This window comes from Dermacentor andersoni, chromosome 8 (genome assembly GCF_023375885.2).
Source record: "Dermacentor andersoni chromosome 8, qqDerAnde1_hic_scaffold, whole genome shotgun sequence".
In the NCBI taxonomy this organism is placed as follows: domain Eukaryota; kingdom Metazoa; phylum Arthropoda; class Arachnida; order Ixodida; family Ixodidae; genus Dermacentor; species Dermacentor andersoni.
The window spans coordinates 73275731-73288824 of record NC_092821.1 but is presented as its reverse complement, the minus strand read 5'-3'; the positions used below and the strand labels follow the sequence as shown (position 1 = coordinate 73288824).

The window sequence follows — 13094 nt, the reverse complement described above, 5'->3', positions numbered from 1 at the left end:
AGACAGTCACGTAGTCGTCGTCGGAGCTGTCATCGCTCTCGGTCGTGTTTATCAGGGCAGCCTGGCTGTCGTTCGAAAGGCTGTCCCGCTTCCATGCGGCTGTCGACGCGGACTCCGCTAAATCAGGTGGGAGTGCGGGTGACTCCACCTCCGTTCCCGTCGAGCATTGAACAGTGTTCCCCGTAGAAAAAAGCGAGGACTACCAGAAAATCTTGGTGAAGGATGAATCAAATCTGATCCCGGTCTCGCAGTATTTAGGGGTGATATGACATTATGAACTTCTTAACTATAAGTTGGATATAAGTAAGAGAGTGTCGGCTGCGCCATTAATGGCGAAATGATAACTGAAAGATAACTGAAAGTGTATAATCGTGTTCCTCATTACGCCACGTCGAAAGTTTACCCCATCAGCGAAGTAGAATGCACTGGGTAACTGCAGTTATAGCTCCATGTTTGTCTGGTCCGGCTCTGCGCCATCATGTGGTTGCACCGTACAGGCCACTCACGTTTCCACGCCTGCTCATCCAATATTCCGCCCAATCTGCCAACGTTTGGCGGAACGTATGAGAGGATATAACGTATATCCTCTGGACTACAGTGATCCTCTCATGGTGGGAGCTGCTTTCCTACGTGCGCTGAAGCAGCGCGGCCATAGCGTCAGCGACAGGTACGCGGGCCCCAGGAGACACGACGCAGGACACGGAAAATTGGCCAAGGTGTCGAAATGGTGGACCAATAAGCACGGTGAAATCGCCACCGGTGGCCAGCAGCCCACGACGCCGGTTCCATCTGGTGCGGAGTCGGACCTCCAACCGGCGACGTCGCCTTGGGACATTGAAAAGTGCTCGCTGCGCCACATAGTTGCTCCACTGATCAAATCTCTTCTCCTGTCCTTCCTGAGTCCTTCTTTGTAGACCTTGCTGTGCAACTTTACGGCCAAGCTCTACTGCATAGCTGCAAAATTATTGAGTGGACTTGATACAGCGCACTATTGGCAATATTTGTGTTACGAAATCACTGCTGGCACCACAATTTAGTTGTGGTTTTTGAACGAAGGATAATTTCCGCAGGTATCAACTGAGTAATGTGACATTTCTTCTACATGGATGCGTGTAAGGCTGAAAGTAAAATAAAACAATAAAGGATCCTAACAGGAAGAAAATCAGTCGTATTTGAAACCTAATTTCTTTAACAAACCTGTAACTTGACTGCAATGTGTCAGTAAGATTACTTTATCTATGAGTATAATTTTCTTAATATCTTAATTTTGATATCCTTGCTGTAACGGAGATATTTCAGCCTATCACCATGCCTACAAATGCCGCCCACGTTTTATGAAAATAAAACAAACCACAGCCATTGCATGATCTACTGCTGCTGAAGATGCAACAAATCAGCTCAGGCCTACAGTTCCTGCGTAATCTCGTCTCGTCTGATTACACGTACGCAACGAAAACGGCTTATCTCGCCACTCGTTTGTACCTGTTTCGATTGACAATCCCACTGTATGCTTACAGCTCCTGTTTCGGTCGATACTTGTACGCTTTGGCCATTTCAGAGCTCTAGGTAAGCTGCAACGTGTGTCTCTAAGCCCTTAGAGATCTGTATCTGATTGTTTGCACAAGCTTTATTTATGCGAATATGTTCTTCTCGTTCTATTTTTTAAAGTTATTTCTAACACATTACCATTGGCTGTCTGCCTGCCTGCGAATCTAACTACTAGAAAAAGTTACATTTCCCGCTTTTTTTTTAGTTAGTGACTTTCGGCGTCGCAGTTAGCGAAAGTCGACACGTTTCATTAATATCAATCAAAGCATTTGGTAAGTTGTGTTTTCTTATACAAAAGCTACAAAATTTGCATTGCTAGATTTATTTTTATTGCCACCGTGACCATCGCTTTTTTTATTGTTTGCGTCTTACATATTGATAACACGTATTAGCGAGAAGATGTAAGCGCCCTGTATTCGTTCCTACGCACGGAGTATTTTCCTCTTGACGAATTTGAATCTGCACCATGTATTATAAATATCGTCGACGTCTTGAGCGGGCAGTTGGGGCGAACGTTCTCAACTGCGTGTATTCGCAGCATCACCTTCGCTGTTAAGCAACGAAGTGCTGTTGGTGTCACGCAACCGGCACGCGTTACAGACTGATGCAATTTACGAGCACCTTGAATCCTCCGCTAAAAGGTCCAACAAAAAAAATATTTTTTTGTCTAGTGATAACACAACAGTACACAGTCAATAGGCAGATGTGGGGATTTATTATGGGATATTATTATTTAATCATGTTTCTTTATTCAATGGGGCAGCCGACCAAAAAAACGCAGCACCCTATTGCAGCTGCCAGTTAGGTACCACGTTCGCATGTCCCTCTACCGCTTCCAAAGGCATCTTTGTAGAGAACAACGCATTTGCAAGTACGGGGGCAGCTTGTCTCCCATCCGTTCTGGTACAGCACACACTGCGAGAAGGACGAAAAGCAAAAGAGATATGTTAATTTCGGATATTACACGCCAAAATTACGATGCACGCTTTGTTGGGGGACTCCGGATTCATTTAGATCACCTGGCGTTCTTTAACGTGCTCCCAACGCACGGCACACGGGCGTATTTGCATTTCGCCGCCATCGAAATGCGGTCACCGCAGCCGGGATTTGATCCCGCATTCTCGGGCTTAGCAGCGGTACGCCCAAGCCACTACGCCACCACGGCGCGTACGATTGCGTTCAACTTCCGATATAAGCACCTACCGTAATCGAAAAGAAATCAAGGTAATTAAGCAGTTTTTTATTCTTTGCCTACCTCTTCACCTATAACTCACCTGTGCTTCTTAGAGATGTCCCACGAAGACATTTAACCCGTGTATTGAAGAATGCGTCTTCACTTGAAGCCCATGCTTGACTTCATCTAGATGAAGCCTGCAGTGCACATGCCCAAGACGCTCACTGCGTTGGCTGGCGCGTCCACGTCAGGCGTTACTTTGTCCAAGTAAAGCACGAGCATCAAATTAAGGCGCGTTTCTGAATACGGTGGTAAGATTCGGCTTCTTGCGCGTTGGTTCTCCACTTGGCCATGTCAACTGCTGACCGGCCATAGTGATACAGGAACGTTCACAATGCTTTTCTGTCGATATGTATGTCACGAAACTAACGAGGGCGTCTCCGCGACAGCGCCATGCAATGGCAGGAAGGCAATGTACAGAAAACTAGTAGTGAATATCTTACCGCGCCGCCGCAAGATGACATGGAGGATGTCTGAGTTCTGAAAAATAAAGAACATGTGTGTTGAGATTACGCCCACAGTACGCAGATCTGATCATTAGCACTTGTCCCATATGTAAACAGTGTCCCACAGTCATTATTACGTGACTGACAGCCCTTCAGTCATTACTTCGAACAAGCGCTGCGCGTACCGCTACCAAATGGTGCATGTAAATTGGTTCATGTACCATTATCGGCAAAAGCATGAAACGCAGCGTTATCCTTCGGATATCAAGAATTACTTCCTGAAGCATGTCTTCCAGCAGAAAAAGTGGTATCCAGCTGTGCGTTTTTATTGCATTACAATAATAGCGACCTTCTTGCTCTAATAAAGGCATCTCACCGTTGTATATAGGCGAGTCAGCGTGCATTCACAAAGTCTGACGAGAACATGTTCAATATTTCAAAAAATTTCGAATAAAGGTGTTCTTATTCATATGCTATTTACTGCTACCAATGAACCATTCAGGTAAAGTTTGTGTGAGAAATTACGACCCGATCGATAAAACCTTATGGTGAGATATCTCTATGCTTTATAGGTATGGCAAAGTGAACATATTAAATACTGGCGAATATCAAGCTCTAAATCTGCCCTATAAACGCATTATTGAACTTGTATATTGCAGGCGTTTACAGCGGATCTCTTCCCCTGTCTCTGAATATTCACTACGCGCCAAAGCGGAAATGCTGAGATATGACCAGCAGCTCATATTCGTCTCATCGCGAAACCGAAGCTGTGTAAGCAAATACCACTGGTCCTTGCGTATTCGTCGGCGTTACCGGTGCGCACGGGCTTATAGCTAAGTCATCGCTATGATTTGTGGCTGTCGTTTGAAAATTGCTATTGCGAAGCTTCTGTTATGTATGTAAATGTGCTCTTGCAAGGATATCACCTGGTACCTGGCTAATAAAGATGCTTATCGACGCTTACAAATGCCCAAATGCGTCAAAACTTTTCTATACGAGGTTCTGTTAGAAAAGTATCCGACTTTTTTTTTTTGCGAACACCTGAAGAATATGAGACAAGCGCGCGCATCAGCCGACCTTGAATATTCGTGCGCATGCGCGAATTTTTTCTCGCTTGCAGATAGCGTCAGTCGCTGGGACCCAGCGTTTGATTGAGGTAGTGCGCAGTGCTCTCGTCGGTTTTTTATTGCAACGAAAAGGGCGGAGCGACTGGAGCAGCGCTACTGCATCAAATTTGGCCAGAAACTGGGCGACAGCCAAGTGGAAACCATTCGTAAGATTCAGACGGCTTTCGGTGACGATGCTATGAGAAGGACACAGATTAAGGAGTGGTAGAACCGATTTAAAGACGGCCGCACATCGGTGAAGAGCGAGCCACGCTCCGGTCGGCCATCAACATGCCGAAATGACCAGCTCATTGCCGAAGTGAACGCTGTGGTGATGCGGAACCGTCATATGACTATCCGAAAAATTGCGGGAGAGATGGGCATGAACACTTTTTCTGCACATTCCATTCTGATCGAAGATTTGACCATGAAGAGAGTTGCGGTGAAATTCGTGCCGAAGCTGCTCACGGTGGAGCAAAAGCAACTTCGTGTTGAAGTCTCACAGGACATGCTGGATTCCACAAACAGTGACCCCGACTTCATGAACACCATAATCACTGTTGACGAGTCTTCGGTGTACGGGTACGACCCGGAAACCAAATCGCAGTCGTCACAGTGGAAGCATTCCACGTCACCAAGACCAAAGAAGGCCCGCCAAGTGCGCAGCAACGTCAAAGTGATGCTGACTGCTTTGTTTGACTCCCGCGGTGTGGTACACCACGATTACGCACCACAGGGTCAAACAATCACCAATGAGTACTACAGGGATGTCATCCGTCGCCTACGTGAGGTTGTGCGGCGCAAGACACCCGAGTTGTGGTGAACAGGAAATTGGCGCATACATCACGGCAATGCTCCTGCATATTCCTCGCATTTGATTCAGACCTTTTTTGGCAAAAAGACAGGCTCCTGTAGTTCAACAGGCTCCTTCCTCTCCTGATATGGCCCCCTGCGACTTCTGGCTGTTGCCCAAAATCAAGAGGTCATTGAAAGGAGCGCGATTGTAGACAAGAGAGGACATTATGGCTGCAACGACAGCGGAGCTAAACTCCATTCCGAAAGAGGCCTTCTCGGAATGCTTCCAACAATGGCAGCACCGCTGGGAGAAATGTGTGGAGTCCCAAGGAGACTACTTTGAGGGTGATTAGCTTTCCAATGCTCCAGTTATGCCAGTTTCTTTTTCTTCGGCCGAAGGTCGGATACTTTTCTAACAGACCTCGTATATTCTGCTAAAATCGCAATGTTTTCGAGGCAATCTACCCTATATATTCACGCGGTCGCTTACAGAAAACTACAGTTTGAAGTTATGATTTCAAAGTAGCAGGACGGCACTTCGTTTGCGACGACCCGCCGTGGTTGCTCAGTGGCTATGGTGTTGGGCTGCAGATCACGAGATTGCGGGATCGAATCCCGGGCGCGGCGGCCGCATTTCGATGGGGGCGAAATGCGAAAGCGCCCGTGTACTTAGATTTAGGTGCACGTTAAAGAACCCCAGGTGGTCCAAATTTTCGAAGTCCTCCATTACGGCGTGTCTCAGAAAGTCAGAAAGTGGTTTTGGCACGTTAAAGCCCATAATTCTTAATTAAAAATTAAGATTGAGTCTTGCGGCCATGTTTAGTTAGTTCTCTCGAGATACCTGGCAACGTACGCGCGTTGCCTTTGCAAGGGATGGAATATTTAGTAATTACTAACCTACACATATAATGTTTCGGCTTACGACACCCACAGCATCTTACCCACTCTCTCTAGATATAAAATGACTGCGACATTTGGCTTCGCTGGACCAAGGGAACTTGCGACGTGTTTCATGCAACATCTGTAGTGAAACATAAAACGAGTGTTTAGCTAAGTTCAATCAGCCCTTACTTTTTTTTTTTCAGGCGATTTCATCCTTGTCCGCTTACCATACCTAAGATTCCCGACGTGATCGTCAAGTGTAAACTCTGCAAACGATTTTGTTTTCCTAAAGCACCAGGAAAAAGTTCTCGAGAGCTCCCATAGTCGCACTAAACGCTTCTGGTCTATGTGAACGTCTTTGACTCGCTCAGGCACTCGGCGTGCGTGCTCACCGCGGCTATCCTCCCCTTTCCCTCCCTCTATCTATCTATTTTACCTTTCTATTCCCTCTTTCCCGTCCCCCAGTGTAGGGTAGCCAACTAGACCCATTTCTGGTGAACATCCCTGCCTTCTCTCTTTATTTCCTCCTCCTCCACCTCCTCGTAAAACTACCCGTGGAAAATGCACGAAAGAATCATCCTGATGATAGTGCTGGGTACTGCTCATGCGCGTTGACGAAATAAATACGAACACGACCGAAGGAACAAGCCATCACGTAGGCCACCTCGCGCAACGCTATATAGTTGGTATTCGCAAAGGGATCTTACGCGAGAATTGTTCTCGTGAGAAATTTTCAGACAATCCTGACGATGAACATACTAACGAGGGTGACTGGCCAATGGCAACGAGAACTTCCGAAAGGAAAGCTTTGTGAATTTGACCCCAGTTCTGTATTGAACTATATATAAGTGATCTTCATGGCTACTTACATGAAAAGGATAGTCATCGTCAGCAAAACAATTGTTAGGGCCTTGGACGCCGACATCATCACGTCGTGCGGAGTACAGCTCTGAGTGTTTAAACTGACGCCAGAGAGCAGTTCTATAGCTTCCCGGCAACAACGGCACGTCAGCCTTGAACGTCACTTTCGCCGTGTCATGGCACAATGGTTCAAACAACACGTAAGACAGCGCCCGACCTAAGTTGCGATTGTTTTGAATAGCGATCTGTATGTAACTACAACAAAAAAAGAAACACACACACACGCGCACACAAAGAAGCCCATTTACTACAGCAAGAAAGAGCTGAAGATACAAGCTTATCTGAGCGTTTCCGCTTTTAACGCAGCTTTGAAACAAACACAGTGTGTCTCCCATAGCGTAACACACATTTTACCATGTTTACACTAAAAACAGTCGGTTATTTGTAGACTGCTCTTCGCCGTCGCCTTAAATAGACTTGTCGCTCGAATACCAATGAGTGCCACGAGCTACATACTGGGTTTATATGAAAACCTTGCGCATATAAAAATTATACAATGTATTCATTCGCGTCTTATACTCACAACCACCGAGTTGGTTCACTTAAACATCACGCTCTACTGCTCAGTACGAAGTAGCAGGTTAGAGCTCTTAGCGTGTTTTATTTCCCAGAAAACGTCTGTATGCATGTGTAAGTGACACTTCATCGTGTGACACTGTTTTATTGTGTATATATTATTGTCATGCCAGAGATATTGAAATGTCATGTTCTTAAGGAGCCCATGTTTTTATTTGGTTTTAATTGAGAACTACTACATTATTACACCGCAGTGGGACCGCCATGTGACCGAATGCATGTTGGGCCTCATGACACATCGTTTTGTCGCTGCTGTTGCATTTACCTTTGTAGCGAACGTCCATCACTTCGTTGTCCCCGCTCCTTGGGAATGCAGTTTGCCGCGCCGTGAGAGTGATAACCCTTTGCTCCCCTCACAATGCCTCGACGTGGAGGTCATTGCTCCTGCTCGCTTGAAGGGGGCGCTACCACAGCCACTCGGCAAACCTGCTTTTAATTTTGAATAACGCCAGTCGACTCTCCATTCTCAACTTATCAAAACGTGTATTACTTGCCTCCGCTAAACTGAGCTCCCAACACCTTTGTATTTCCGCAATTTTGCATCCTTCATAAGTAAGTATAAGCTAGCTGTTTTCTTACTGCCATTTACAATGCCTTGTGGGACCAGTCAAGCAGCTTATCGCAGCCCTCCGAAAATTAAACTTTGCAGAAGTTTTGCGCAAAAAAAGAAGGTATATTGGGTAGGCTGTACCGGCGACGCAGCCGGTACAGCCGGTACGTGAAACGTCTTGTGCGTGCTGAGGGCGTATGTACGCTAGGTTAAAGAAATTATATAATTAAATAAACAAGGGACATTTATTGACGCATTGCAAATCGTACATGCCTAACATACGATGCAACGAATGGAGGTCCTACGGTCTGATCTTGCAAACGTGCCCGCTCCGTTTTCGTAGTAGGCCCGCCATGGTCAGTGGTGGTGAGCGCGAATTGGCATCCCTCTTTCCCGCTATCTGAGTTTCTTCGAGTTATTTCTGACCTCTGTGTGTCTAACGCTGGGCCACCATAGCCAAGCCGCGGTCAAATTTCTGCACCAATGAAATGCCCACTTGTAAGCCTTGTAACTCATGCAGAGCACAGGATTGAGTTTGAAAGAACATAACTACTATGGCTGACTGAGCTCTGTTAAAGGCAGCCGCTACAGCTCAGATGGACAAACGTACTGCCGAGTAAGGCCTCTCTGAACCCAGAGCGAAAGGTTAAATTTAGGTTGGATTGCGTAGTGCGTGGCGCGACAATGGTGCCATTTGTGCACGCGACTCATGCATGATTGATTAAACGCCTTGTTTCCGCTACAGAACGATAACAAGTTAAGGCGAATGGGTAATGCGCTTGCAAACATATCAGCCGTAATAGTATTACTCGCTCTCGTTACATGCGGTTTAAACGAGCAATCCTCTATGCTAACCGAACTGAAAAACGTGTCAGGTTAAAGAAAAGAAAAGATCGCCGCCGCATAAAGCATTGCCATTGTCCGTGTGACATATTCCAATCAATGCACGTAGAGCCTATTTCGTCGCCTGCATTTCCTTTCGTTACTACACGGAATATGTATTCGCCAAAAATGGAGAGAAAAAGACGGTATCTCTGCGGCTGTCTTCAACTGGCACCCTCTGTAAAAGCGTTGCTGTTGCCCTAGATGCGTGCCCTTTATTGCGCTTCAAAAGTGCGCCTGCAGAAGGGACTTAAGAGGAAGCTTTAGCTGTGGATCTCCAATCTAAGTACATGCGAACGCGGAAAGCGTTCTTTTGTTGGCTTCCAACCATGCTGATACACCTATGTGGAACCCAAAAATAGACATGTCTTAATCATCCGTGGAATTGCCCCATTAGAAATCATGCCTTCGGCGACACACTCTCTTCGTCACCGTCGTCTTACTGCGGTCGCCACCCACACACTCGCGTGAGACACGTAGCTTTTCGTCTTACACAAACACGTAGGTCGCCCTGGTAACGCTCTGCGTAATCTAAAACAGTGCTCGGTAGCCAGATACCACCAAACTCTTGCTTGTAACACGGAATTCCTACAGTGCGCGAGATCTGTTCCATTTTTCTTTATTTTTTGCAGCACATAACGAAGGGAATGTTCCATTTTTTGTGATGGGCATGAAGCCGGAAGCCAGCTCTTCTGACATGCTGGCCGCAGAACAACAGACACATCCGCATTGTACACGCGTACACTTTGCATGTGCAGAAAAGCGGCGAACGAAACGGGGGCACACCGATACGCGCAATGAGACACATAGGAAGGACGGACAACATGAGCGTCACTACGGTTGGTAGCAACGCTCGCCGCATCTGTCCCTGCTCTATCCGTGTCTGTCTGAGCCTGTCACATACGCGGCAACGTTTCACCTGCCCAGCTAGAAAAATAGTAAAGAACTCTAGGGAGCACGCGCACAGAAGCCAGACGCCAGTGATGTCGGCCTATCTATTTCGTTGGGTAGTCTGGAGAGATAAGGATAGGGAGAGGGAGGAGGAATGTGCTACGGCTACAGCGCTCGAGTACAGTCGGCTCCATCAGCTCGGCGTCGATCACTCAAGTACAAAAAGCAGAGGAGGCCAGCTATGGCCAAAAAGATTGATTGTTTGTGTAATGGAGAATACGGAGTTATCATAAATAACACCAAACATTAGATTAAGAATATAAGCACACGCTATCTTCCGTTCTGATCAGTGCTTGCAGATGTAATGCACATAGTATTACTAAAAACAATGCTTACCGGCTTGCCGGTAACTGTAAAATACTGCCAGCTCGACGCCATCCAAATGGCGCCCCACTGAACAGAAACGTAGGCAGGTGGATGGGCTGCCAGAAAACGACTTGAAGTTACTTTTCGAATCTATATTAAACCAAAATATTTGAATGAAAGTATTCTTTAATTTACGTGTGCTCGCGGCATCTGTGGAACAAGAAATGTCCTGGAGCCATGTCTGCATCTGCTTTAACAAAGATGATTTCATCAAGTTATTCTCATTCACAATTTTTCCCAACGCTTTTGGAAACAGTGGTAGCAAGAGCACCACTTTTAATTTTTCTTTGCATTATATTGACCAGAGGACAAGGCCACACGGGACAAACTACCAGTGCTAGTAAGCCTACGCTTCGTACGAGCGATTGCTTTTAGGCGAGATATCACGTTACCCAACTTCGCCAATCGGCAATCCGCGTCAGCTGGGTAGCATTTTCACACACGTGGAAAGAGACTACCGCACACACATTCAGCTACGGTGACTCAGCAGTTCACAAAGGAGGCTTTTTATAGGGTTTCGTTTCTGCAGTGTTCGGAAGAAGCGCAGTAACGTTGCAAAGCTTCCCACGCTGTAGACTCCAGTTCGTAAACTGTTTCTTCTTGTTGTGTCTGTCCTAGGGGCTATGTGCTCGCACTGTTAGCGCCACTGTCAGAACCGCGAAACTATAGCTTCAAGACCCATAGAAGTCTGTGCGTGATTGATATGGCGAGTGTATTGCCCATTGACGAAACACATGGTTTACAGGCGCTGAGACTTGACACTGGGACTCTTATGACTCTATTGCGATGGTAGTTTCGTAGGCTTACTCGGCACCGCAAAAAAAATAAATAAAAGCGGGACTAACTTTGGAAAGGAAAAGCCGGTGCATCCAGAGGTAGCGAGCTACAAGCAACAGCTGAGACCGACGCTTTTTTTTATCTTCTTGTTTTGAATATCTAATTACTGGGAAAATGAAATGAAGCTGCGGGAACACGTTCTACATGCCTTGACACCATCACTTATTCAGCGGTACGGGTTCATGTGCCGGAACTTTATTGTAAAACGCATGCAAATATTTGAATTTGGGATGTCCAGCGTATTTTATTATTCAGCTAACCCTCATTTAACTCTCAGTAGACGACTGCTTTTCAGCATTAAGCCCCTGTCCGAACATATCCGCCGCCTTTGAGAAGCGAACCTGCTACCTCGTGCTGAGAAGCAGGACAGCTATTGAGCAGCCGCGGTTTTGTGAGGATAAACTCTAGTAAACAGTAAAGCTACAATTACTCGATAGCACGAATAATATTTAAACGAACAAAAATAAGAAAATAGTTATTATTTAGAGAATACGTATGTTTCGCATTCATACTTGTTTGTTGACATTTTCGTTGGACTTTTAGCGAAAACCCTTCAACACAATCTTTTGTGATGTAAGTATTTATGATACTATATCATTATACTGTCATATTTTTTCTGTTTGGGCAACTGCTGGCAATTACACCACTTGAGATGCACAAATGTATGCACATCTATGTAAATTTCGTGTATGTTTGTAAAATATACGCATGTACTTTTAAATCACCGTGACATCAATGTGAAGTGAATGCCAGGGTAGGAATTAGAACGACATTGTTATGCTGTGATAACATTTTTTTTTTTCGGGAGCTCATTTACTCTGTTCAACCATGGCAATGTCAAAATGCCTTTTGTCCCTGCGTCTTCCACAATGCAAAATACATGAATAAAATTCAATCAGTTGATCAAGTTTCACCAGTTGTTTGTACATCGCTTTCGATAAGCGCATTGTTATGCATGAAACTGATGCAGGGACTACTTCAGAAGAACAAATAGGTGCGTGTGCCGTGCAATTCGGAAGTGGTTTCTCTATTGGTTTTACGCAAGACATCACGTTTATGCAAAATCGAGTAAATACTTTATTGTCGCTACAGCTTCGATTTGCGCAACGATTTTATGTACACTCAATAGTTCGTAATGCTCTTGCGTTATCAACTGGCCAATAATTCAGGGCAACTTCAAAACTTGCGCTAAGAATAAAAGAGTGTTATATTTTTGTCAACAAGCTTAAAACATGACTGTGATGTGGACAAGGTACTGTGTTGCTTGCACAACTGTGTTAGAAAGGAAACGCTGATGCCATTTTGTATCGTCAGCTCCTCCCTGTTTCAGTGAGTCATTCTGTTTTTCCGAACGATCGCTATTTGTAACAATACCTACCTTGCACAGGCGTTGTTCTGCATGTTTTCGAAGCCATTATACCGTGACTTGCGTAGGAACGTTCAAGGTTGACGCGCCGCCTGTTGTCAGACAACTAGAATATTATTGTTTGGCATTTGTTTGAAAGCCCAATGCTCTACTTGACACGGCACGATGATGTCAGCGTCCAAGGCTACGGTGTTTCTTTTACGGACAATGGGTGCCTGTCAGCATTCCTCCAGTTTATACGGGACCATAAACTGGACCGTTGCTTGCGGTGATTTGTTCGTTCTAGCGCTTTCGTGTTCATTGTGTGAGAAGCGCTTAGGACTGCAGCCAAAATCACTCACTCGTATTTCTGCTTATGCACATATATATATGAAGAGCGATTACCCCCACTTGGGTGCATACGGGGACGGGCGTTTTTGCCAGCGCGCCATAAAAAAAAATGAATTTTGCGTTTACCGCAGCTCTGTTCTTGAACATTTGCTGCAGGATTGTGCTTTATGTTGCGGATCGTTCAATAAAACACTTGGAACAGTTAGTTACTCTGTTCTGAAGAAAAAAAAGAGACGCCTAATTATCTTTCTCTGTAAGCCGCTCGTCGTAAGCAATGTGATAAACATGGTGGCTGTAATGTCAA

General features: G+C 45.6%; 1 long non-coding RNA gene across 1 annotated transcript; it reads right to left on the bottom strand.

Annotated features, from left to right (window-relative positions):
- Positions 1-2244: 2244 nt before the first annotated feature.
- On the bottom strand, positions 2245-6991 carry LOC126538855 (uncharacterized). Its single transcript, XR_007601174.3, has 3 exons — positions 6881-6991; positions 3226-3262; positions 2245-2463 (listed from the first exon to the last, which is right to left on the bottom strand). It is a non-coding gene; the product is annotated as an uncharacterized lncRNA (long non-coding RNA).
- Between the last annotated feature and the right edge of the window lie 6103 nt (positions 6992-13094).